This window comes from Cervus canadensis, chromosome 23 (genome assembly GCF_019320065.1).
Source record: "Cervus canadensis isolate Bull #8, Minnesota chromosome 23, ASM1932006v1, whole genome shotgun sequence".
Taxonomy (NCBI): domain Eukaryota; kingdom Metazoa; phylum Chordata; class Mammalia; order Artiodactyla; family Cervidae; genus Cervus; species Cervus canadensis.
In genome coordinates, this window is record NC_057408.1 from 27,468,105 (window position 1) to 27,493,316 (window position 25,212).

Below are 25,212 nucleotides of genomic sequence, written 5' to 3' on the forward strand. Positions count from 1 at the left end.
TTCTTCTGTATGAACCATGAAGAAAACTTTGTCCATTGCCACTGTAACATTTTTGTTACCAACTTGGGACAAACAGGAAACAAGAATGAAAATATGGCATTAAATTTGGAAATTTGAAATGTTTCCAAATATTAATTTATAAATTTTTATAAACTAGTGTGAAGATAAAAACCTAAAACATTGACCAAGTTCACTGACACTGTGGTAGGCAGAACAAAGACTCCTCCCAAAAATGTACCCACTCTAATTCTCAGACCTGTAAATATACTACCTTACATGGCAAAAGGGGCTCTCTAGATGTGATTAAAATTATGACCCTTCATGGAGATGTTATCCTGGATTATCTCAATGGATATAATCTAATCACAGGAGTCTTTAAAAATGCATACTCTTTCCCATAAGAGCTCAGGGTGAGACCCTGTGAAGGAAGAAGGACTTGGCCCAACATTTATGGTTTTACATGTAGAGGAGGCCATATGCTAAGGAATGTGGGTGCCCGCAGACACTGCGAAAGGCAAGGAAACCACTTCTTGCCTGGAACCCTAGAAAGGAATGCATTGCCGTCAGCACCTTGATTACAATCTGGTGAATCTCCTGTCAGACTTCTGACCTAAAGAATTGTAAAATAATACATTTATACTGTTTAAGCAGCTGCGCTTGTGATAATGTGATCAGGACAGAAATAAATCTTATATACTTTTTGCACGAGGTAAATCAAATTTCTGACATCATAATCTATAGCCTAGTGGTAGATGCACTCAAATGTGTCTGTTAGAAGCAGTGTGATTATCAACTAAAATCTGGACAGCAAGTGTTAAAATGGAATTACATAGAAAAGCATGGAATTAGACCCTTGGCTCAAGTAGAGGATGAATCTGGGAATATATGAGTAAAGTGAAAAATGAGTAGGAGTTAGGAAGAGGTAGAGCTGGGGAAGTGGGGAAGCTCTGCTTAGTACATGTCATGGCAAGCAGCCAGAGAGGACAGCTTGAGTTAGGATGTAAATTAAGTGGGCCCAACTGGATTGCAGTGTAGAATCGCATCAGAGGGTAGAGGACAAGGTCAAGGAAAGAAATGGTGTCAGTGGAGGTAGCCAGGGACCAGATTATGTAAGAGCATCTGAATCATCTTACATTGTTTAAAACTCACCCTGTCAGAAATGTTTTTGTTAAAGAGGTGACATTATCTTCTACAAGTCAATTTATGTTGGGGTCCTAGGCAATCCTACCAAACAGTGGTGCCAGTTAGCATTCCGTTTGTTTGGTAAGAACTGGAAAGTTCCATTTTGTGTAATAGTGTTATCATATTTTGTTTCTTATAAGACCAGAAAAGATTTAACTATGTATTAGGTAAGAGTTATGAACTATCAAACTTTTTTTTTTCCATTCTCACAAACCTCCTTTGTGACATTATTAAAACTTGTTTAAAACATTTAATAGCTTAGAATGCAAGCTATTTTTAATCTTTGGCTAAAATAGGCACTATACTAGCTGGGAGAACATTATAATAGCTTTAAGTTCATAACACATAATTTGCATTCAGTTTAGAACTGGCTAAAGAACTATCCTCCCATAAAAAGGTCTCACATCAAATATTGCAAAGCTTGAGCTATGTGCCTTCTCTCTCATTTAAGTCACAATGGAGCAGATAAGAGGAAAGAAAGCCTGCATGATTGAGCGCAGAGGGGGATAGACACTGCACCTCTCAAAGAGGGAGGTCTGAATTCTTCTGAGACCTTTGTACTTTCAGAACGAAGAAATGGACAAGGCAGTAAGAAATGGATGGTGGGTACAGATAGAGTGGAGGGACAAAGGAGGGTTGGTCCATTCTCCCTGAAGGTTTCCTGTGATGGAAATGGAAAAGCCCAAACAACCAAGTCTTTCCGTAGGAACTGGTGGACCAGTGGGAGAAACACAGTAAGTGGGAAAACCCAGATGCTGGTGTTGTTGGATGTTCTGTGCTCAGGGGTTCAGTCAAGTCCGACTCTGTGAGACCTCACGGACTGTAGCCCACCAGTCTCCTCTGTTTACGGAATTCTCCAGTCAAGCCTGCTGGACTGAGTTGCCATTTCCTCCTCCAGGGCATTTTCCCCACCCAGAGATCAAACCTGGGTCTCCTGTACGGGCAGGCAGATTCTTTACCACCAAGCCACCTGGGATGCTATTTTTGTGTCTTGCATCTTGAGAAAGGTATTTAAGCTCTCTGCTCTTTGGCTGCTTCGTGGGTACAGTTAAAGCATGCGTGTCCTGGACTGTTCTATGACATCTCAGGGTTTTGTAAGCTGAGCTGCATCAGGTTTGGGGCAGCAGAGGCTATTATGGGGGGGAGAGGCTGAGACAAGGAGGCTTTCAGTGCTGCTTCAAGCACAGTTTCACCAGTGTCTGTTTCACTGACTAGCATTCATACACCTTTAAAAAAAAAAGATTTCTGCTTTTAAAAACCTAAAAATGTGATGATAACTGGACGCCATCGATCTGTTATTGTCTCCAGGTCTGAGACTCTGTGATGCAGAGTTTTTGTCTTGTTTTGCATTCCTTTTGTAAGTGTCTCCTTTTCTTCTAATGCCATTATTGATTCTGGAGGCAACAGGGCCTCCCAGGAAAACCTGCTTTCCATTTTCCTTGCATGAAAAGCCAGAAATAGCTAAAATAAATGGATCCATGAGGAGCTTACCATGTTTTCAATCACCAAGGAGGAATTCCCAGACTTCAGTTCTAATCATTCCAGATAGAAAGACTATAGGCAGAAATGAAACATACTACCTTACATAGTAATCAATTATCTGAGAGTACAGTATTTTAGATTTCATGACAGTCTGCCCTTCCTTCTTCTCTCTACCTCTATGTGATTACCCACCTTCTGATCATTTCTGTGCTTTTTAGCATTTATATAAAATTACAGGCCAGGAAATGAGGCAGATGTATAACAAATACACATAAAATTGTTTATTATTAGCAACGTCTCCTGAAAGTTAGAATGGAGAAAGGTTGAAACTAGGGACTAATAGACCTTTGGGGTTATTTATCTTTTTCATTGGTTGGTGCCTTGCTACTAGTCAGCGAGCTGAACCTAGATAATTGAGAGTCTGCCATCAAATAAGGGTCCTTGAAATTACAGTTTTAAATATAAATGATTGTAAAGTCAAATCATACACACACTACTAACTTGTAGTTATAACAGATGGATTCAAAGATATTTTTACTTATTCAGGAATGTCATTTCCTTCTAGTCAGCCACCATTTATTTAGTTGCTAAGCGATTGGGTATATGAAGACATACAAAGTAGGAGAAATAGTGTTTTGCTTTCAAGAATATTAAAAACAAATGAAGAAGAAAGGGAGAAAGAAAGAGAGAAGAGAGAAGATTTAGAAAGAGACCTCGAGAGAGAAATATCAGATATATTCATATGATCCATAGCCTATAATTATGAAAACTATTATAAAAATTGTGTCGGTTGAAGGATTGATTTGTAAAATAACTGAAAGTGATTTTTAGAATAAAATAACAAAAATTAAAATTATTACTCAGCATTATGTTAAGACTCCAGTTAAAAACATTTATGCTTTGCTTAAAAACTTTTAGGCACTTTTTGTTTCCATATTAATGTTTATTCATTCTTTCTTGAAATGTGCTTTTGAAAATCTTCCCTTTGCTTCCCCTATTTTTTCTTGCTGTGGACAATTATGTGTTATGTGTTTTTCTAGTTTGTTTGTTTTCAGAAAATGTGTAAGATAACCATGTCTCTCCAATAACCCCATTTGCTGCCTTTGGGGCTTTTCGTAACCCACCAAGCTCCTCTGTCCATAGGATTCTCCAGGTAAGAATACTGGAATGGGTTGCCATGCCCTGCTCCACGGGATTTTCTCAACCCAGAAATCAAACTCGCATCTCCTGTGTCTCCTGCATTATAGGCAGATTCTTTACCCACTGAGCCAGCAGGGAAGCCCTTTAAAAATAACTATCAACCAGTTTATATATTACAATATTGAAGTTTAATAAACACACTTCGCTCAGCTGAATACCAAGATGACCTTTATTTACATAATTAAAAAAAAACATAGACCCATTACCTGATGATGGGACAAAAGATAAGAGCATGAAGCAGTTACATCTTTGTTGTTTACTTTTGCTCATTCAAATTACTATCTGTAAAACTTCAAGCATTCAGAGGCCAGCATAGAGTGGGGGTTCTGGTCTCTTTGGCTGTTGTATATGAGTAACAATTTTTAGACGATATATCATAAGTAGGGAAATGAAGGGAATCTGCAGACAGAGTGACTGGGCATCCCTCAGACAAAATCTAGACATCCAGCTCCTCCCATGAACTGCCTCTGCTCCTGGCTGGAAGTGAAACACGCAGCTTTCTTGCTTTTCCACCCTCCACCGGTCCTTCTGCTCCTCTGATCGAGGACAATCATGCCAATAGGTACTATATACCCTGCATCAAGGCTCCCTTTGGCTCTAATCTGAATCATTTCTGGAGTCTTTTACTTTCCAATTGTTGAAACTTAAAGTTACTATTTGGGAACTCTGGTTCCATTCTCTGTCATCTCTGTTTCTTAAGTACTTTTTGCTACAATGGAATTGGAAGCTTTATATCATTTGAACAGTACTTTGTAGGAATTTTCAGTCTTCCATTTTCACCTGTGCTTTTATAAAAAGTTGAGTCACATTTTATTGTGCTATTGCCTACAATAGTAAAATAATAGCCCACTAAAGGATATCTGTTTTTGAAAAAAAAGATTCTGTGCTGATGAAAAATACCATGTAACATTACGGCAATTTTTTAAACACTTTGACTAGTACTCTCATAAAAATAGAGAAGCGAAGCAATATTTATTTTCAAAACTGATCATGTTGGGCTGTGAAGACAGTCTTCTTTTTAGTCAAATATGAGTGTAATAAAGGGGCATTGCCTCTGTTATTTCATGAGATTTTTTATTATATATTTTGTTACCTAAAAGATGTTGTTACAAGTTAGTACTATTTTTGCTAGAGAAAAATTAGGGGAGAAAAAACTATTGCCTTTGATGGAAGGTGGGAAAGTTGGACAATTGAAGAGAAATATGCAAGCATCATATGCTCGTCGTAACATGAAATGATCTTCCAAATATGTTTCATTGTTGTTTTACTTTCCTAAATGGTTGTGAGTAGATTTTCAGTTCTCAGAAGGCAGAGGCCAGCCATAAAGATTAAATTCATTCACTTATTTTGTCATCTTTTTCTTTACCAAATAAGACCTAAATTTTGTTCAACATTCAATCAGTCATTGTTAAGAATCTTACCTGTGAATTACAAGATACACGATTTGGAAAGTGAAAGTGAAAGCTGCTCAGTTGTGCCCGACTCTTTGCAACCCCATGGATTATACAGTCCATGGAATTCTCCAGGCTAGAATACTGGAGTGGGTAGCTGCTCCCTTCTCCAGGGGATCTTCCTAACCCAGGGATTGAACCCAGGTCTCTTGCATTGCAGGCGGATTCTTTACCAGCTGAGCCACCAGGGAAGCCCAAGCAAATCTCTCTATGCCTGTTTCTTTATCATTAAATCTGGGGAATAGATAGTCCTTTTCTCATAAATTATAGGGTTCTTGCCCTGATTAAATCTAAGATTTTGCACAAAGCATATAGAGCAGGGCTGGCACTTAGGAAGTACAGGTAAGTATTATCTTACAAAGAAGCTTATTTACTTTGCCCCAAAGCCCTCATAGTCATCATCATCCTCATTAGTGCATCTCATTTCCAGATGCGGATATGGAGGTTCAGAAAGTCGCTTCCCTATCCAGAGTCTTCCAGCAGGAAGGCAGTCAGGCTAGGATGTAACACCTAGACTCCATTGAGATTCTTTCTCTCATTTCCTGGGCAGCTACTATACAGAAGTGCTTTCTAGCTCTTTAAGACATGATATAAAATAAAGTTTTAGTGGGCTGAGTCCAAGTTTGACAAGCAGCCAAAATGGTCAAACGGTGGTTTTAGTCACTTACACTGGAACCTTGGACTTCCCTGATAGCTCAGTTGGTAAAGAATCCGCCTGCAATGCAGGAGACCCCGGTTGGATTCCTGGATTGGGAAGATCCAATGGAGAAGGGATAGGCTGCCCACTCCAGTATTCTTGGGCTTCCCTTGTGGCTCAGCTGGTAAAGAATCCATCTGCAATGCGGGAGACCTGGGTTTGATCCCTGGGTCTAGAAGATCCCCTGGAGAAGGGAAAGGCTACCCACTCCAGTGTTCTGGCCTGGAGAATACAATGGACTGTAGAGTGGAAACTTGTTGATTAATCTCTCTGAACTTTCTTTTTTTTATTAAAGCAATGAAGATTGTAACAACTACCTTCCAGTCCTGAAATTACTGCATATATTATATGAAAAAATATGTTGTGTGAGTCACTTAAAATGTGTGCTAAAATTAAATTTAAAAAATTGTTATTAGTCATCAATACACAGCACTCTACTAGATGCAGAAAATACAATGTGGGCAAAACTGACAGTTTCTGCCCTTATGAAGCTTGAATTCTGTGTGTCAAGACCAGTTTTAAACTTATTACAGAATGAACTCTATAAATACAATTTTGATAAATATCATGAAGAAGTACAGATCAACGAATTTGTGTAATGGAGGAACTGGGTCTAGCATGTTGGTCCAATAATTGGGAAAACAAAAACATTGAGTTAGACACACGAATATTAGGTTTGCATTAAGGTATAGAACAACAACAGATATAACTAACTGTAGGTTTAAAATTAAGTGTAACTTTGTCCTGTCTCCTGAGCTTGCTGTCATTCAGGTGCTAAGTTGTGTACAACTGACTTTTTGCGACCCTGTGGATTGTAGCCTGCCAGGCTCCTCTCTCCATGGGACTTCCCAAGTGAAAATACTGGAAAGTGAAAGTGAAAGTTGCTCAGTTGTGTCTGACTCTTGCGACCCCATGGACTATACAGTCCGTGGAATTCTCCAGGCCAGAATACTGGAGTGGGTAGCCTTTCCCTTCTCCAGGGGATCTTCCCAACCCAGGGATTGAACCCAGGTCTCCCGCGTTGCAGGCAGATTCTTTACCAGCTGAGCCACAAGGGAAACTGAAACACTGGAGGGGGTTGCCATTTCCTTCTCCAGGGGATCTTCCTGGATCAGGAATCAAACCCAGATCTTTTACCACTGGAGCCATGAGGGAAAAGGAACTTTACCCACTGTGGGTATATTTTGGTCCATTTCCTAAACTCTCAGATATATAGATTTACTATTGCAGTTACAGAACTTAGGAAGGTCCTAATCAGGGCTGCATTTTATTGAGTCCCACAGAACATTCAACCTAACCTGTGGAAAATGTAGACCTTGGTGCTCTCCATTTTCCATCAATAGAATACTCAAGGTGTCCTTTCTGCTTTCCTCATCATTCAAACAATAAAGTGAACTCCTTTATGGATAAAGAAAAGTATTTGTCTTTATACTACAACAGCTAACTCAATTTCAAAATCCTAGAATGGATGCAAGAATACTGAATTTTTAAAAAAGTATTAGTTAACTGTTTAATATTAATGCCCTTAAAAACAAAATAAGCACCAGAGATGTTATAGGAATCTTATTCTGAATATTGAATGTGAATGTTCTTTAAAACTGAATATATATAATTTTTTCTAGTAACTCCATAAATTATGTCTCTTCTACTCTGTGATGGGACCACAGCATAAACTCTAAAGAAAAGAGCTATATTATTTGTCACTTTTAAAATTTTAATAAGTGTAATTTAATCAGACTGTGGAATGAAGTTAAAAAAAAATCTGTTTCCTTTGGACATGATTGCAGTTGAATGAAAGAGATTATAAATGATTCATAAAGGTTTATAACTTCAGTAACTGGATTTCTCCATTGGTATAGTAAAGAATGACAGAAGATAAAAATAACCACATTTACTGAACTGGAGCAACTTTTCTTGAGATATTTGATTTTTATATTACATTTTTAAAGGAATTTTCCTTTTGAAATTTTTTGATTACTCATTTAATTTTTCCCCCAAAGTTAGAATTATGTGTAATGCTTGAAATTATATTTAAAAATAAAATCAATGAATATTATTATGCAGGAAAAAACACTGTTAAAATTTGGATTAAGTTTGGAATGTCCTTTGGAATGTTCTAATAAACTTTAATAACATTGTACAAGCTATTTGTTTATGATTTATAAAATTTCTACTCGGGGTTATGTCTCCATTTTCATTCTTGGTATTGTTATTTAATCATTTCTCCTTTCCTTTCTAATAACCTTTGCTTCAAAGGAGCCTATTTTATTGGTATTTTTTCCCAAAAGCAGTATTTGTTTTTTGGGGGCTCAAATATTTTTTGTGTTTCATTACTTTCTGTTCTTGAAAACATTCCTTTTTCCATAGGTTTTATTTACCTCATCTTTTCAGCTGCCTTATATTGAACTTGTAACATTTATATCGTCTTTCTCCCTACATTTAAATAAATGCATGTCTATATATAAGTGCACTTCAATGGAAGATTTTAACTGCATTCTACAATTTTTTGCTATTTAGTACTTGCTTTAAAAATGTGATTATTTTAAACCCAAGAGTTTTAGAAGAACATTTAATTTTTTAAGATATTTTTTAAAATTTTTATTTCAAAATTAAATTCATCATTATGAGAGGAAATGTTCTGTATTATAGCAATGTTTGGGAGTCTATTGAGACCTTTATTATATTGCCATTTAATAAAGGTATATTAATTAAATTTAAAACATATTAATTTAAAGTTGATTTTTTAAAAATGTTTATTCTCTATTTATTAGGCTCAATAACAAATATCATTAAATTTTGACAGATTTTATTGTAGCATTGAGCATTATTTTGTTCTAAAAGATCTTTATTTAAAACTGTGTTTTTAAAACATCCACAGTAAGTATAAACTTATCAGTTTTTTATTCATAAAATTTTACTTTACATAATTTGCTTTTGTGCTGTTATTATTTAAAAAGCATCAAATTGGATAAAGAAGGACTGATTCTAATAATAAAAAGAACCATCCAGCAAGAAATAATACATTTATAAGCTAAATGGAAAATAACAATGTTCTGATAGAGCTAATACCTTATGGCTTTTTAAGATAGTATTTTCATGCCATTTAATTACATATATTTCTCATTCTTCTCTTTTTGTTTATAAGGTGTTCATATGCAGAATACATATCCTGGGAATTTTTCATCCAGCTTGAAAATATTATCTTAAACTTGTCATTGTTCATATGACTGCTTTTTTCTAGAAATCTGTTATCTTCTTAAGTGACTCTTACAAGAATTCATCCTTAAGAACATGTCTCAAATGTACTTGACATACATTTTAAAATCACTGATAAGGAAAAAAGTGTTAAGGTATCAAGGAAATTTTCACTTTGAGGAAAACTTCATTAATTGAAACAAAAACGTTCAATCTTCTGCCGTGAGGGTGAATGGGTAGGTATGGACACCTGAGAAGAATGTCTATTTCAAGAGATTCTGCTGTTATCCAGGCAACGAACATGCCAATTGAATAATAGCACCATTGTTTTACTTCCCTTCAGGTAGTCATCTTTAGCGTATGGTTAATGATAAACTCCATAGATAGTAGAGATTTTTAAAAATTGCTCTCTTGTTGTGATTTACTTAAATTTATGTCCGAGAAATGCATTTGAGGTAAGAAAGTTCTAACAAAAACTCTTGAAGTTTATCCTCAAAGCTGTCTTTAAAAAAATGTAGCACAATTACACAAAAAGTTTGTTGCTTAAACACATCTTTGTCATCTATCCCCACCACCCTGAATATTCATTGGAAGGACTGATACTGAAGCTGAGGTTCCAATACTTTGGCCACCTGATGTGCAGAGCCGACTGGAAAAGACACAGATGCTGGAAAAGATTGAGGGCAGGAGGAGAAGGGGATGACAGAGAATGAGACGGTTGGATGGCATCACTGTCTCAATGGACGTGGGTCTGAGCAAACTCTGGAAGATGGTGAAGGACAGGAAAGCCTGGCGTGCTGCAATCCATGGGGTTGCAAAGAGTCAGACACAACTGAGCAACTGAGAAACAACAATCCCAACAACAAAAAAGTATGTACACACTCAGTATAGTATGAGTTATTTTTTATAACATTCTGACTTTCCTTATTATTATCTTGTAAGCCTCAAAATTTCACTTCTAAGAGATCCATTGCCCATTATGAACAGCTATCCTCATTCCTTAGATGTTCAATAGCAATTTAGTGGTCATTTAAAATTTAAGAAGTAATTATGAAGAAAAATTAAAATAGTGGTCTTCACATTACTCACTATATAGGTTAATTTTCAAAGTAAAAAAAATATTTTTCATAGTAGCAGTTTCTCTGACATAATTTCCCAATATAAAATGCATGTGAAATATTAATGCTAAAACTAAAGAAATGGTAATGGGAACTTATGAGAATTTAAAGCTAATTATCATGATTAATTTAGCTTCACCTCTCAGCAAAACTAAACTGTACCAAATGTGGACTCTATTGGCACTCACATTTTGTGTTTGTTAAATGTTAATATTTTGAGTGCTAGTATCCCGAGTAGCCTATATTTCTATTGTGTTATTTTCAGAGTGGTGCTTTTTTGAAGGTGATTCAGTCTAAATGGATCCAGTTTATTCCTGTAATTTATTTTTATATCCTGACTTTTGTGCTAATACAGAGTTACAAAGCTGACTTGCTGTCTGGGTAAAATTCCTGTGTTCTGCTACAGGCATCTTACTTTTTCAGTGATATCTAAGATAAAACATGGTAAGTATAGGAAAATAGGAAGATCTGAATTCTAACTGCATCTCATTTACTCACAAGCTTGTCAGGATGATTAAAATTTATACATACACACACACACACACACACACACACACACATGCATATGTATAAGAGAAGGAAATGGCAACCCACTCCAGTATTCTTGCCTGGAGATTCCTGTGGATAGAGGAGCCTGGTGGGCTGCTGTCCACAGGGTCGCACAGAGTCGGCCCCGACTGAAGGACTTAGCAGCAGCAGCAGCATGCATATGTACTGTCTAAACTGTATTTTTATTACAAATTTGGTTCCTTATTAACACTAATTTGTAATTGTCTGACCTTATCATTAGCACGCACAAACAAGAATTAAGTACCTGTCTTCCACCCTGCTGGCTGAGTGGGTAAATAATCCACTTGCAATGAAAGAGACTTGGGTTTAATCCTGGGTCAGGAAGATCCCCTGGAGGAGGAAAACGGCAACCCACTCCAGTATTCTTGCCTGAGAAATCCCACAGACAGAGAAACCTGGTGGGCTACAGTCCAAAGGGTCTCAAAGAATGGGACGCAAGTGGCTAGACACAAACCAAAAACACACCTTCAATTATACCCTCTCCCCCTTTTTCCTAAGAAGAATAAACACTGAGTTGTTATATTTAGTAATTTTGTCAAATCAGAATGCAGCGATTATGTGGAAGGTTTGCTACTGCATAGTTTTAATCATATTAATGTGATCAGTTCTTCCACTCATATGTATAATTGAATGCTGACCAATGCATATATTACAGATTTCTTTCAAGACTGTAGAAAATGAAAGAGGGTAGAGAACACTTACTCCAAAGCAAATTATTTTGATTTGGAAACTTGCACAATTAAGAGACCACAAAAATGTTAACAAAACACATAAAAATAATTAAGCACTCCCTTTTTGCCAATGCCTTCCAAATGTAATCACATTCAATCATCACAATGATCTTATTAATTAGGTTACCATTCGTTTTTATTTTATTTGAAAAAAACATTTTATGTGAATAAAATATAATTAATTAGAAACACTGAATCATGGTGCACTTTCAGCATTGATCCAAGAATGACCATTTTAAAAAATTTACTTGGTATTTAGTTATTCATTATAAATTTAATAAGTAGAGCTTCCCAGGTGGCACAGTGGTAAAGAATCTGCCTGCCAATGCGGGAGACCCAAGAGATGTGCGTTCAATCTCTGCGTCAAGAAGATCCCCTGGAGAAGGAAATGGCAATCCACTCCAGTATTCTTGCCTGGGAAATCCCATGGACAAAGGAGCCTGGTGGGCTACAGGCCATGGGGTTGCAGAGTTAGACATGACTAAGCATGCATGCGTGCACATAATAAGTATATGCTGACTGAGTGTAGAGTCTGATAAAGCAGAATTTTATTTGTGCTAGGCTAAGACTGTCATTTGTCATCATAGCAGGACACAAGTCTACACAAGCAGGCCTGTCTACAAGGGCCCTGAATCTGTGTCTGTCCAGGGACCATCCCTTCTAATTGTATGCTTTGAGAGGTTTCTAAAAATGAAAGTAGAAAATAAATGTGAAAAATGTGCAGTTGTCAGGGTTGTGGCAGAGTGCACAATTTTTTTTTTTTTTTCTTGAGGAACTAGGGAAAATATCAATTAATGTTTTTAATTAGGAGGACTTTAATCAGCACTGCTGGCCTGAACAGATCTGTAGCTCTAGGTCGGACTAAGCATCATGCCTCTTTGAGACTTAGACATGCATAGCTTACTGGTTCACACCTGGCTTAAACAGAGCTTTTATAGGAAGCATAGAGAATCCTCACTGAAGAAGACACAACATAAAAAGAGGCAGCCAGACCAGATAAGCTTAACCCAGGACCAAGTCTTTCCCATCATGATGTCTGTTACTTGAATTTATTCCATTTCCTAATATTAGACATGTGTTGGTGAGCAAAATAGACAGGGGCATAGCAGACAAAATGTCATTGCAGGCATAAGTACTACTATTCACATATAATATCTGAGTCTGGAATAATAAAAGAGCCCCTCTCCTTTGTCTAAGACCACTCTGCACCCACAGCCCTCAGGGCATCTGGAGACAGAGACCCCCCCCCCCCCCCACCACCAGTAGCAGCCCTCTTAGCAGAGTCCTAGATCACCCAAGCAGAAATGGTGGTCCCTGGCAGAGTGGATATGCCCAGGGTCTGCAGGAGCCATCAGTAGCCACCAGAGGGGGCGCTGATGCCTTGTGGACCAATCTGGTACCCTTGCGAGCTAAGGTTCATACAGCCCCTATGGAGAACAGTATGAAAGGTCTTTAAAAAAAAAAACTAAAATAGAGCTACCATATATTCCAGCAACCCCACTCTTAGGCCTACATCTGGAGAAAAATGTGGTTCAAAAAGACACATGTACCCAATGTTCACTGCAGCACTGTTGACAATAGCCAAGAAATGGAGGAAACCTAAATGTCCATTGACACAAGAATGAATAAAGAAGATGTGGTACATTTATACAAAGGAATATTAAAAAGGATGAATTAATTCCACTTGCAGAAACATGGATGGACCTGGAGACTATCATACTAAGTGAAGTAAGTCAGAGAGAGACAGATATCATGGTACCACTTATATGCAGAATCTAAAGAAATGATATAAATGATATACATCACTTACAATATGAAATGATATATTTACAAAATAGAAACATACTCACAAACTTAGAGAAGGAATTTATGGTTACCTGGAAGAAGAGGGGACTAGATTAGGATTTGGGGATTGACATGTACATACTGCTATATTTAAAATAAAATGAGTTTCTATATAAAAAAGGAAAGAAAGCAAAGAAATCCTCCCAGGGACACTTCTCGGAATGCAAGAGAACCTTTTCATCAGGGGTTGAGCTAAGCAGGAGGGGGCAGGCCAGAGCCAATGCCTTTGGCTTCTTTCAAGACTCAGCACATTTAGACCGGGAGAAAATGGAAGACAGAACATTCTCTGTCTTTTCTCCTCCTCCTCTCTCTAGCCCTCCAGCCTAGATCTTTTACTTTACTGAGAAACTTCTCACCACTGCCTTATTTCATTTTTTATGATGATTGCTCAGTAATGTGAGAAATATCACAGCGACATGTGCAAATAGAAGGCCTGTTTCAATACACTGACAGAATCAACTATGATCTCATATTTTTGGGCATGTTCATCACATATTGATTCAACACAGATCATTTTAAAAGGCTGATTTTTATCTCAGTTTTCATAAGAAAAAGTGAATTTTTTCCCAACAAAAGAAAAACTAAAAATGCCCAGCATTGCTAAATAACACACAAGAACCAGTGTAACTAAGCTGTAAAACTCCATCAGAAATAATCTCCAGAAGGAACACATTAGATTGGGAGAAGAGAAATAGAAACCAACACACATCTTAGAAATTCCATAGAACCGTTTAATCATCACAAATAAACTGTGGTGATAAGTCCCAGAGGAGTGTGTCAGAGAAATTATACTCCTCATGTGGACCCATTGATCACTGACAGACTTTCAGGACTAAATTATTAGATGTAAAACTGACTGGTGGAAACAGAATTCCACTGGAAAACGATAGGGAGTCCATTCAGACAATTTCTACTTGTCCTTTAAGCTCTAGTTTCTAAATTGCGCCTCTGTCTGCATCAGTTGAATCCAGTTTACTTCATCCTTATTTTAACAAAATAGGATTGTTGTAAATAAATATCTTCCTTACAAACAGGTCTCATTGCAATAACACACTTAGCAGAATAGTAAATTGAGTAAATATTAGTCACCTAAATTGTGGTTTGAGTCAGCCATCGAATTTTCCAGGAAAAAAAAAAAATCAGGAGGAGAGAGGTTAAATTAATCAGTAAACATGTGAATCTGAGTCTCTTTTGTAAGCCTTAGAATCTGTTATGTTGTTAGCACTATAATAACTTCTGGGATGTTAATAACACAAGAACAGATTTCATCTAAGCCTATGATGAGCTTGAAACTTATTTAAGAAGACAACACAACATGAAGGAAAACAGCATATAAAAGCTGATAATAAATGTAAAATATGTGGCAGATTTTGATGTTAAAGGGAAACAGAGAAAAGAATTGCTAAGAGTCATATGAGCTTGGTCTTAAAAAGGTTTGAAGAAGTAAACCAAAAGCTTGGGGAATTATACCGCTGTCTTCAATCTGGATTTATCAATATGAAGTGGAGGGGAGCTGTACCAAAAGGTAGTGAAGAGTGTTAGTTGTTCAGTCATGTCCAACTATTACGATCATAGACTGTGGGGAAGGATCCTAGGAACGGCGGCAGAAAGTGGCTTTCTTATGTAGGGTCACTTTGCTTCTTTAACACACATTCCTCCTCCTGTTGGGGCTCCGCTGGAGAAGGAAACAGCAACCCACTCCAGTATTCTTGCCTGTGAATCCCATGGACAGAGAAGCCTGGAGGGCTACAGTCCATGGGGTTGCAAAGGTTCAGACAGGATTTAGCAGCTAACACTTTCACTTCCTCCTATTTTCATGTTAAATTCCTTTTAAAAATCTACATAGACTGATCTTCATTTAACCTAGAATCACTTATCTAAAATGTTTGGTCATGAGACCAGGACAACATAGAATAAAGTTTACTTAATTCCCAGTTCTTGTTAAATCCACAGTTTATGGTTATGCGATTATAAAATTTAAAATAATTAGGAAAAATATTTCTCAAGTCCAAAGCCCCGGTTAGCTATAAAACACACATAATGAAATTTTAAATAAAACGTAGCCTGCAAGCTACAATGTGAATACACTACCTCAGAAGAAGTTATCCATCTATTTCCATTTCTTCTCCTCTTAAAATGAAAAAATAATGAGAGAAATCAGGTGTCTTGAAAATAAATTAATTGTTATTGAAGAAATAATTACTGAGGGTTTGGTTCTTTTTGTACTGAGTAAATTTGTCCGACTGTGAAAGATAGGAGTATATGTTTTTCATTAACAATGTTTTCACTGATTAAGTACTGATAAATGTTTTTAGTGAGTTGGTCAGATTAGTTTCAGTGTGAGGAATAATAAGGAAGTTATCACCATATGAAGAATTGTGACCTTTAGTTAAGAAAAATTGCATTTTCTTGACCAAATTCTCCACCTGTGTTATAACCCGTTTACTCATCTGAGTTAGCTAGGAAAGCTTTTTTGCAGCTGTATGCTGAACGTATTTGTTATCTGCACAACATGGTTATCACAGCATAGCCTAACAGATGCTGAATTTTTATACAATGAAAGTGGCTTTTAGGACAAAAGTCTGAAAAACAAATTGATAATACAGGCTATCAATCAGTCAATCAATCAGTCCCTGAAATCCATTTGGTCCTTTGAATATGATTCTCACCACATAATATAGCCTGATTTTGAATCAAATAAATAAAATAAGCATACTTGCATGATTGATCTCTAAAAGCTTATGTTAACAAAATAATAGAGTCAAAATAATTCCTTCCTAAGACTGCATTGAATTACCCTGTTGTATGAATTTCCCTGAACATAGGGTCCCAAAGAGAAAGCAGTTCTAATTAGAACTCTGTTAAATGTAGGCAAAAATATACACTCTATTATATTCCAAAAGTCCCTTGAGAGCAGAGACTTGGTCTTCGTCTGGTCTGGTCTTTATCACCATTGGTCCTTCTGAATTAAGTGCTATGCCAGCCTAGAAATAGAACTCAAATAAGTATTGCTCGAAGAGTGAATAAATATTTTAATTTTCTTTTTGTTCCCTAAACCAGATCAAGTGGGGTAAGAGACTCTTTAAAATATCAGGATATTGACATATATTTACTGACATGGCAAGCAGGTTGTAAGCATTAATATTGTGCTTTATTAATAAATAAACACCAAAGGTGTGTGAGAATCCTGTGCTGCCATGGTTTAGCTATATCTGGTTTACATATCAAAGGACTGGTGCTTTTGTGTTCTTACTTATCATTTTATACTTTGCCGACGCAGAATATCTTCTTGCCGCCTGAGACCCTGGCTGGCATCATGTCACCTCCTAGTCCATTAAAAGTGTTCTCTTTAAGTATCTTATCAACTGAGAACACTCTTCTGAACTTCCTTTAAGGATGACAAATGAATATGTTAAATTATTCTGTGCTACTACATGATTGGAAAAGACCCTTCTGCTGGGAAAGATTGAGGACAGGAGGGGAAGGGGCAACAGAGGATGAGATGGTTGGATGGCATCACAGATTCAATGGACATGAGTTAGTGCAAACTCTGGAGATGGTGAAGGACAGGGAAGCCTGGCGTGCTGCAGGGCATGGGGTCACAAATAGTCGGATACAACTGAGCGACTGAACAACTATATTAACAGTGCTAAATATTAGTGTGGGCTTCCCTAGTGGCTCAGATGGTAAAGAACCTGCCTGCAATTCAGGAGACCCAGATTCAATCCCTGGGTTGGGAAGATCCCCTGGAAAAGGAAAACCCACTCCAGTATTCTTGCCTGGAGAATCCCATGGACAGAGGAGCCTGGCTGGCTACAGTTCATGGGGTTGCAGAGTTGGAGACGACTGAGCAACCAACACACACAAATATTTGTGTAAATATTAATAATAGCTACAATGGATTATATTATTTATCAAATTATACTTTAAAAGGATGATGGAACATGCTATAAGTAAATGGCAGCTTTTGTTGACCTGAACCAAATAGAATGACAGATATTTCTCCAGCAAAGATGGGTGGGTTTATTTGGCATCATCAGAGCGTTGCAATTCAGGGTCTGTACCCATGGTGAGCCATGTGCAGGTTCCCCCAAGACAAGGGAAGGGTCCTTTCACAGCAGGGAAAAGGAAGTTGGGAGGACTATGTTCAGCAAAAAGTCTATGGCTTTTCCTGGCTGAGTCCTTACTGGTCACGGAGAGTCTTTCTTCTTGCTGTTGAGTGCATGCTCAGTTGCTTGTTTGTGTCCGACTCTTTGTGACCCCATGGACTGTAGCCTGCCAGGCTCCTCTGTCCATGGGATTTCCCAGGCAAGGATACTGGAGTGAGTTGCCATTTTCTTTTCCAGGGGATCTTTCTGACCCCGGGATTGAACCCGTTTCTCATTCATCTCCTGCATTGGCAGGTGGATTCTTTACCAGTGAGCACCTGGGAAGCCCTCTGTTCTTGTTCAAAGCTATTATTTCAGGGTATGACAGCTCTCCCTTCTGGCTTTCCCATTCTATTTAATTGAGGCTCTTGTTTCATTGATCGTTGATGTATCCCACCTTGTTCTAAATCAAAGTTCCTCCCCCAGAGAAATCCAAACCCTGGCTCATCACCAACCCTCCTCCAACCCTGAACAGTGTTGATTTCACAGGGAGAAACCACTTTAGCTGCCAAAAAGTACACACAAAGCATGTTAGGGGATAAGTGACTTTCTGTTCATAATTTCCCCTCTGAAGCCACGCGTGAATTTTTAACAGCACAGCTTCGATAACAGTTTGTTTGTTTGTTTGTTTTTTGCTGTTTAACACTTATACCCCCAAACATAGAGGGGTGCACTAGCATAGGCCCCTTAAAGAAATCTCGGAATCATCTTCTACCTCTGCTTCTTTGTAGCTTCAGACTTAGAATATGCAGGAGGCAATTGTGATTTTGCACAATCAGGTCACAGGACCGTGGAGGTGTTGGCTCCAGGCTCTTTCTGTTACAAACAGCGAGCTCACCCCTGGGAGAAAGATTCAGATACTCGGGGAAAACAGATTTGTTCTGAAACATACTGCAGAGAAAGGTCTGACTTCACATAGTTACAAAATTTTTTGCAAATTTTTGTAAATAAGCCTCCAGCTTATTTACTTAAAACCCAATTTTATTTTCACCTGTACGAATGCTGTCACAAGTAAGAGGAAAAGGTGAGTGAGAAAGCAGATGTCAGTTGGTATCACTTGGAGGGTGATGTACACTGGAATGGAGTCAGTGTTGATGAACCCTTCCCTGTGGGTGATTGAAAAATGCAATCCTTATAATCAGGGAAGGCAGAATTCTTTATTTTTCTCTATCCTTTGTATTCTTCCAACTTTTAGATCTAAGGAAAGAAAATGAACATTTGCAAACATTAACATATACTGATATCTCTTTAAATATCTCATGAGTAGAATATCTCATGTAGATTTTCATGGATTTCTGTGCTTCATCCTATCACATAAGGACGAACAACCCATTTACTTATTGAAATTCTGACCCTGGTGTGATGAGGCATCTTTATTCTTGATTTCAAGTTACTGATCCCAGCAAATTTTGCCCCTGGTATCCAACATCCTTGAGATATTTTTTTTTTCCCCCTCTAAGCCATTATCTTTAGACTAGTTTTCCTCATACAGTTCTACCCCTGTGTTTTCACATATAAGAATAAATCTACAAGTGTTAATGCATAAAGTACATAGGAATGTAATGAGCTTCCTCAACAACAATAAAGAGGAGGCTGTAAGGTAGACATTACTGACATCTTCATTTTATCAGTGAAGGTATTATGACATCTTTGACTTTTATTGAAGCTCGGAGTAAGCAATTTACCTTTGACACACAGATAAACAGTAATGGGTCTGGGATTTAAACACATCACCCTGGAAAGCCTCTTCTCTTTCCACAAACCATGTGCCTTGCACCTCCCAAGCCTTCAGCTTTCTTCTATATAGTTATGTGAATTACATGCATAAATATGAAAAGACCCTGAAATTTTATTTTTTTAACTATTTTATTTCTCCTTCTTGATTTATTGATCTATAATTGATATATACTCTTATATAAGTTTAAGGTATACAGCTTAATGATTTAATGATGAAATCATTACTACAATAAGTTTAAATACCATTTAAATAAAGTATTAATTATATTTAAGTTAGACTCATACAAATCTAAACATTATATAAAGCCACACATTTAGGTTAATTTGCTTTTCTTGGGTTTTTATTAGTAGAATGGATGATAATCTCAAGAAGATACTGTTGATTATCAATTTGTTATTAATATTATACTTGGGCTTCCCTGGAGGCTCAATGGTAAATAATCTGCCTGCCAATGAAGGAGACACGGGTTCAATCTCTGATTATGGAAGATTCTGCATGCCAAAGAAGAGCTAAGCCCATGCCCCATGACTACTGAGTCTGTGTTCTAGAGCCCAGGAGCCACAACTACTGAGCCCATGTATGCAAACTACTGAAGCCCATGCACCCTAGAGCCCATGATCTGCAACAAGAGAAGCCACCGCAATGAGAAGCCCATGTACTGCAAGTAGAGAGCAGCGCCCGCTCACCACAAGCACAGAGAAGCTCGTGTAGCAACAAAGACCCAGCACAGCCAGAAATAAATACATTTTTAAGAAGAGTCCATTAAAAATATATTATCCTTGAATGGTTGCTGCTTCTCTTTCTCATAAGTCTCTTATGACACATCTCTGTGATGTGTCTGTCTTCAGTTCAGGTCAGTCGCTCATCGTGTCCAACTCTTCAAGACCCCATGGACCGCAGCACACCAGGCCTCCCTGTCCATCACCAACTCCCAGAGTTTACTCAAACTCATGTCCATTGAGTCGGTGATGCCATCCGACCATCTCATCCTCTACTGTCCCCTTCTCCTCCTGCCTTCAATCTTTGCCAGCATCAGGGTCTTTTCAAATGAGTCAGTTCTTCACATCAGATGGCCAAAGTGTCTGTCTTACTAGAGTCTAAAAGAAAAACTGAAGTGAGCTTTGATCTTATCAGTGCTTGAGAGATGATTGTTTCTCAAAATTTGTAAATATTGCTCTTTGAATTTTGTATTTTCTTGGCTTTCCCTTGTACTCTTTTCCCTATGAAAAATCCAAGTAATTTCTATATAGAAGAATTACTAGCCTTATTCTAAAATTGAGAAGGAAAAACAAATTAAAACATCTTCAATTTCTGAACTCAAATTTCTTCTTTTTCTTATGTGGAAAATTTGGTGTGAAATATTAGAGATGTGGAAACATATTTCAGAAATGAACAGATGGAGGAATTGCAAAGGAAAAAAAATGTTTAGATTAAACTACACAAAAACATTGCAAAATATCCATAGAAATTAAAGTGTACATGACAATCTTCAAAAATGTTTTCAAGACTGCATGACTGACAATCAAATGTCTTTAACATATGGATAATTTTAAAAAACCAAAAGCAAATATTTAGTGTTGTTGTTGTTGTTTAGTCACTAAGCTGTGTTCAACTCCTTTGCAACCTCATGGACTGTAGCTTGCCAGGCTCCTCTGTCCATGGGATTCACCAGGCAAGAATACTGAAGAGGGTAGCCATTCCCTTCTCCAGCGGATCTTTCTGATCCAGTGATCGAAACTGGGTCTCCTGCATTGCAGGCAAGTTCTTTACCATCTCAGCCACCAGGAAAGCCCTTTTGTAAGTTAGCAAAGATGGAAACTGTGAAGCCAATTAGAAAACTGTGCTTTACTTTCTGCAAGAAGATAAATACTTCAACCCCTCACTGTGTGTTGAATGTTGTCCCGCATAAATATACGTCTCTCAAATTCTGTCAGCAGAACCTTACATGGAAAAATAATCATTCTGATGTAATTAAATTAAGCATTTTAAGTTGAGGTCATCCTGGGTTTCCTAGGATGGACCTTAAATCCAATGACACATGTCCTCATAAAAGTCACATAGAGGGACACATACAGCGAAGACCATGTGACTGTGGAAGCAGAGATTGGAGCTATTTAATCACAAGCCAAAAAATGCAAGCAGCCACCAAGAGCTGGAGGAATCAAAGGCAAATTCCCTAAGAGCCCTGGGAGGGAGCACAGTCCTGCCAACACCTTGCTTTGAGACGGAAAAACACACAAAGGCACTAAAATAGATAAATCAAAAAAGACCTTTGCTTGGCAAAGGAGCAAATTATTGAGACACACAATAACTTGGATAGATCTCAAGGGCATTTTGTTAAGTAAAAATGCCAATATCAAAAGGTCACCTGCTGTAGGATTCCATTTATATAACATTTTTGAAATGGCAAAAATTATAGATGAAAGCAGATTAGTGGTTGTCAGGGGTTAGGGACAGTGGGGCAAGTGTGATTGATGCAGCTACAAAGGGGTAGTGCGAGGGTGATCTTTGTGGTAAAACAATAGTTCTGCATCTTGATTGCATTGACAGTCACACAAATTTACACATGTGACAGGATGGTACTGAACTTTATATGTATATTGAACAAATATGAATTTCCTGGTTTTGAAATTGTGCTGTAATTACATATAATGTGAGCATTGGGGGAAATCGGGTGAAGGACACTGTTCAGTGCTATTTTTGCTGCTTCCTGGGAAGCTCTAAATATTTTCTAATAAAAATATTTGAAATATCATTATCAAGATGATGACAACCATTTTGGCTTACTCACCCAAACTTTTAAAATGTGGACAAGTTAGGAACAATTGGTTTAGTATTTTGAAAAGAATTCCTAGAGAAATATTGTATTCATGCACACAAATGTAGCTAGAAGATGAGTCATTACAGTTTTAGAAATATTAGGAATAATTTGACTGTAAAATAGAAAGTTACTCCAAGGGCATACTATGCACCTTTTAAAATTCTACTATAGAAGAAAAATCTGTCCGATTACATATAAAAATGCAAATAAGTTACTTATTTTTATTGGAATTATTATGCGTTAAGATTTTTCACCTTACTTTTCTCATGTTGTTCTACTTTTCCATTATATAACTAATGTGAGATAAATATTAGTTATTATACATAGGCCATATATTACATATCTTACATAATGAACAGGCTTCCCCAGTGGCTCAGCAGTAAAGAATCCACCTCTAAACCAGGAGACATTGGTTCCATCTCTGGGTCAGGAAGATCCCCTGGAGGAGGGCATGGCAACCCACTCCAGTAGTCTTGCCTGGAGAATCCCAAGGACAGAGGAGCCTGGTGGGCTACGGTCCATAGGGTCACAAAGAATCAGACATGACTGAAGCGTCTGAACATGCATGAATGCACATATAGTGAAAAAAATGTCCCGAGTTTCTCCTGGCTTATGCTTTCTAAAAAGATGGTTAATAACATTCCCAGGAAGTGTCATGGCAACTACACAAATGAGGGATTCCATTCCCAGTTCTCATTAAGATTCCTCCTATACAGATAGAATGCACCATCAGAAAAAGAAAGCACCGCATCCACATAAATTTTTAAAAAGCTGATCTCCTTAAGCAGACCAGATATCCATTGGGCCGGCAAAACCAGTGCTTAATAAGACAAGGGCTAGTGTCTCACTTCTGTGCCTGACTGAACAGGCAAAAGTGAAGACTCCATTTTTGAGCATCAACAGGAGCTAGTCCAATATCTAGATAATACAGGCTCTCACAGAAACCATTGGTATCCCACTGTATCTCAGCCAACCTGAGCTAAGGGTGTATGACTCTCCAAGATCACTGGCTTCTAAGGGCGTCCTTAGAAATAAGGAAACGAGATTTATCATGATCTGTGTGTGCTCAGTCGTGTCTCTTTGCAACCCTTTGGAGTGTAGCCCGCCAAGCTTCTCTGTCCATGGAATATTTCAGGCAAGAATACGGAAGTGGGTTGCCATTTCTTCCTCCAAGGGATCTTCCTAACCCGGGGATCAAACCCTCATCTCCTGCATGGCAGGAGGATTATTTAGGCTGAGCCGTCTGGGAAGTCCTTATCATGATCCACCCTGTACCAAGGATGGTTCCTCACATGTAGATACTGTAAATGCTTCACAGTGTTCATTTTAGTCTGTCGGTGTAGTCATTTTGGTCAGGTTCACAGATTTCTTGCAGGTTTAATTATTTATAGGAAGCTGGGCTAAGAGGGGCTCCTTGACTACTTTGTTTGAAAGTCTTTTGTCCAAGGTCAAATGAAGCAGACAAGCAGTGGTCTTATATTGTTCTCTCTGGATGAGGTATGCAGAAATGAGAGATACTTTTTCAGTATCCTCACCAGGTGTTGAAGCCCCAGTGGGAAACAGTAGGATTTGGGAAATAAAAGCATCTTCTTTTTTACCCCTCTCTATTCTATATTTTCCTAAGCTAGTAGAGAATATATGCATTTAACAATGAGTTAAGCTGTTTTTAATACTTTCTATCAGTCAGAGTTAGGAAGAACCCTACCAGTATAATTGTGTCAAACATATTTCTGAGTTTCAGATATGATAAAAAGAGATAATGGGATTCTTCATTTAAACTAGAGACAATAGGATGCGAATGTGATTGTTTATGTATAATAATGAGAGCATTTAGGAAAGTGCAGTTCTTTGAGAACAAAGTTAGTTTATACTTTAATCAGATGTGACTTCCCTTAAAATTTGTTCTACTTTAGAACATAGACAAGAAAGCAATTACAATTTTTAGATTAAAATTACTACTTCTCTAATGTCAAAATGAAGATATATGAAAAAACATGCATATGAAGAGAATTCTAATCCTTGAATTTTGCATGAAATTACCCTAATACATAAAGAAAAGGAAAGTATGTCTGTTGTATTCAAAGCACAGATTTATAAACAATAATACCTTTTATTTTCAGGGTATGAAATATATTTCACAGCGTGTTTTCATGAACATAAACTAAAGCATTAAGACAGCAAACAAACAAAACTCTACAGTGAATGCTGAATCTATAAATTTAGCAATAGGCTTGGGCTAATACCAAGAAATGAGGAAAATCTACCCCCAAATTTATTAATAAGAACCATGTTTTTATGATCTATTGCCAATAAGAGTTAACTATTAACTAATTTAAATGTGTGTGAAAAGATTTAAAATTGTATTTCTTTGATAATATTAGCTTAATGAATGGCCATTTAAAGATGCTAAAGATATATTCAGGTCAAATATAATGAAAATTTCAAGCACTTGAAATTCACTTTTCTTTTTTATTATATGCAAATAAAAATAGAGAAAAACACTCCACTAACAAATTAGATTACTGTTTACAAGCATTTAAAGTTTTAGGAGGCAAATGAAGTTTTAAAAAGACACACTAGAGTCATTATATTTTTTTCATCCTTGACTAACTGAAAGTCAGGATGACCTTTTCAAAGGTGGTGACATTTCTAATGTTCAGAGAAAGACTGAAGAATTAAAATTTATCTAATGCAAAAAACCTAGAACATCTGGCTGAAAATCCTTAAATTTACACTTTTTTGGAAGCAACTTGCCATTTGTAGCTCTTCTGTCACTGAGGTAGCTAAATGATGCTCTGATGGGGGAGTACCTAGAACAATAGGCGCCCTGGATGTTCATGAATTGTGGGATCAGGTTTGAGCTCATTCACATCCATCCTATTTAATGAATGCACAGTATTAATTCTAACCAGCAAAAGAATTAACCACTGGAATGGGTGAAAACGGACTCTCGACCCTAGTGAGGTGATCTGGGGACAAGGTCTTTCCTTACTAGACAGGTACAAAGTCATTTAAGTATTCAGAGTGGGCAACG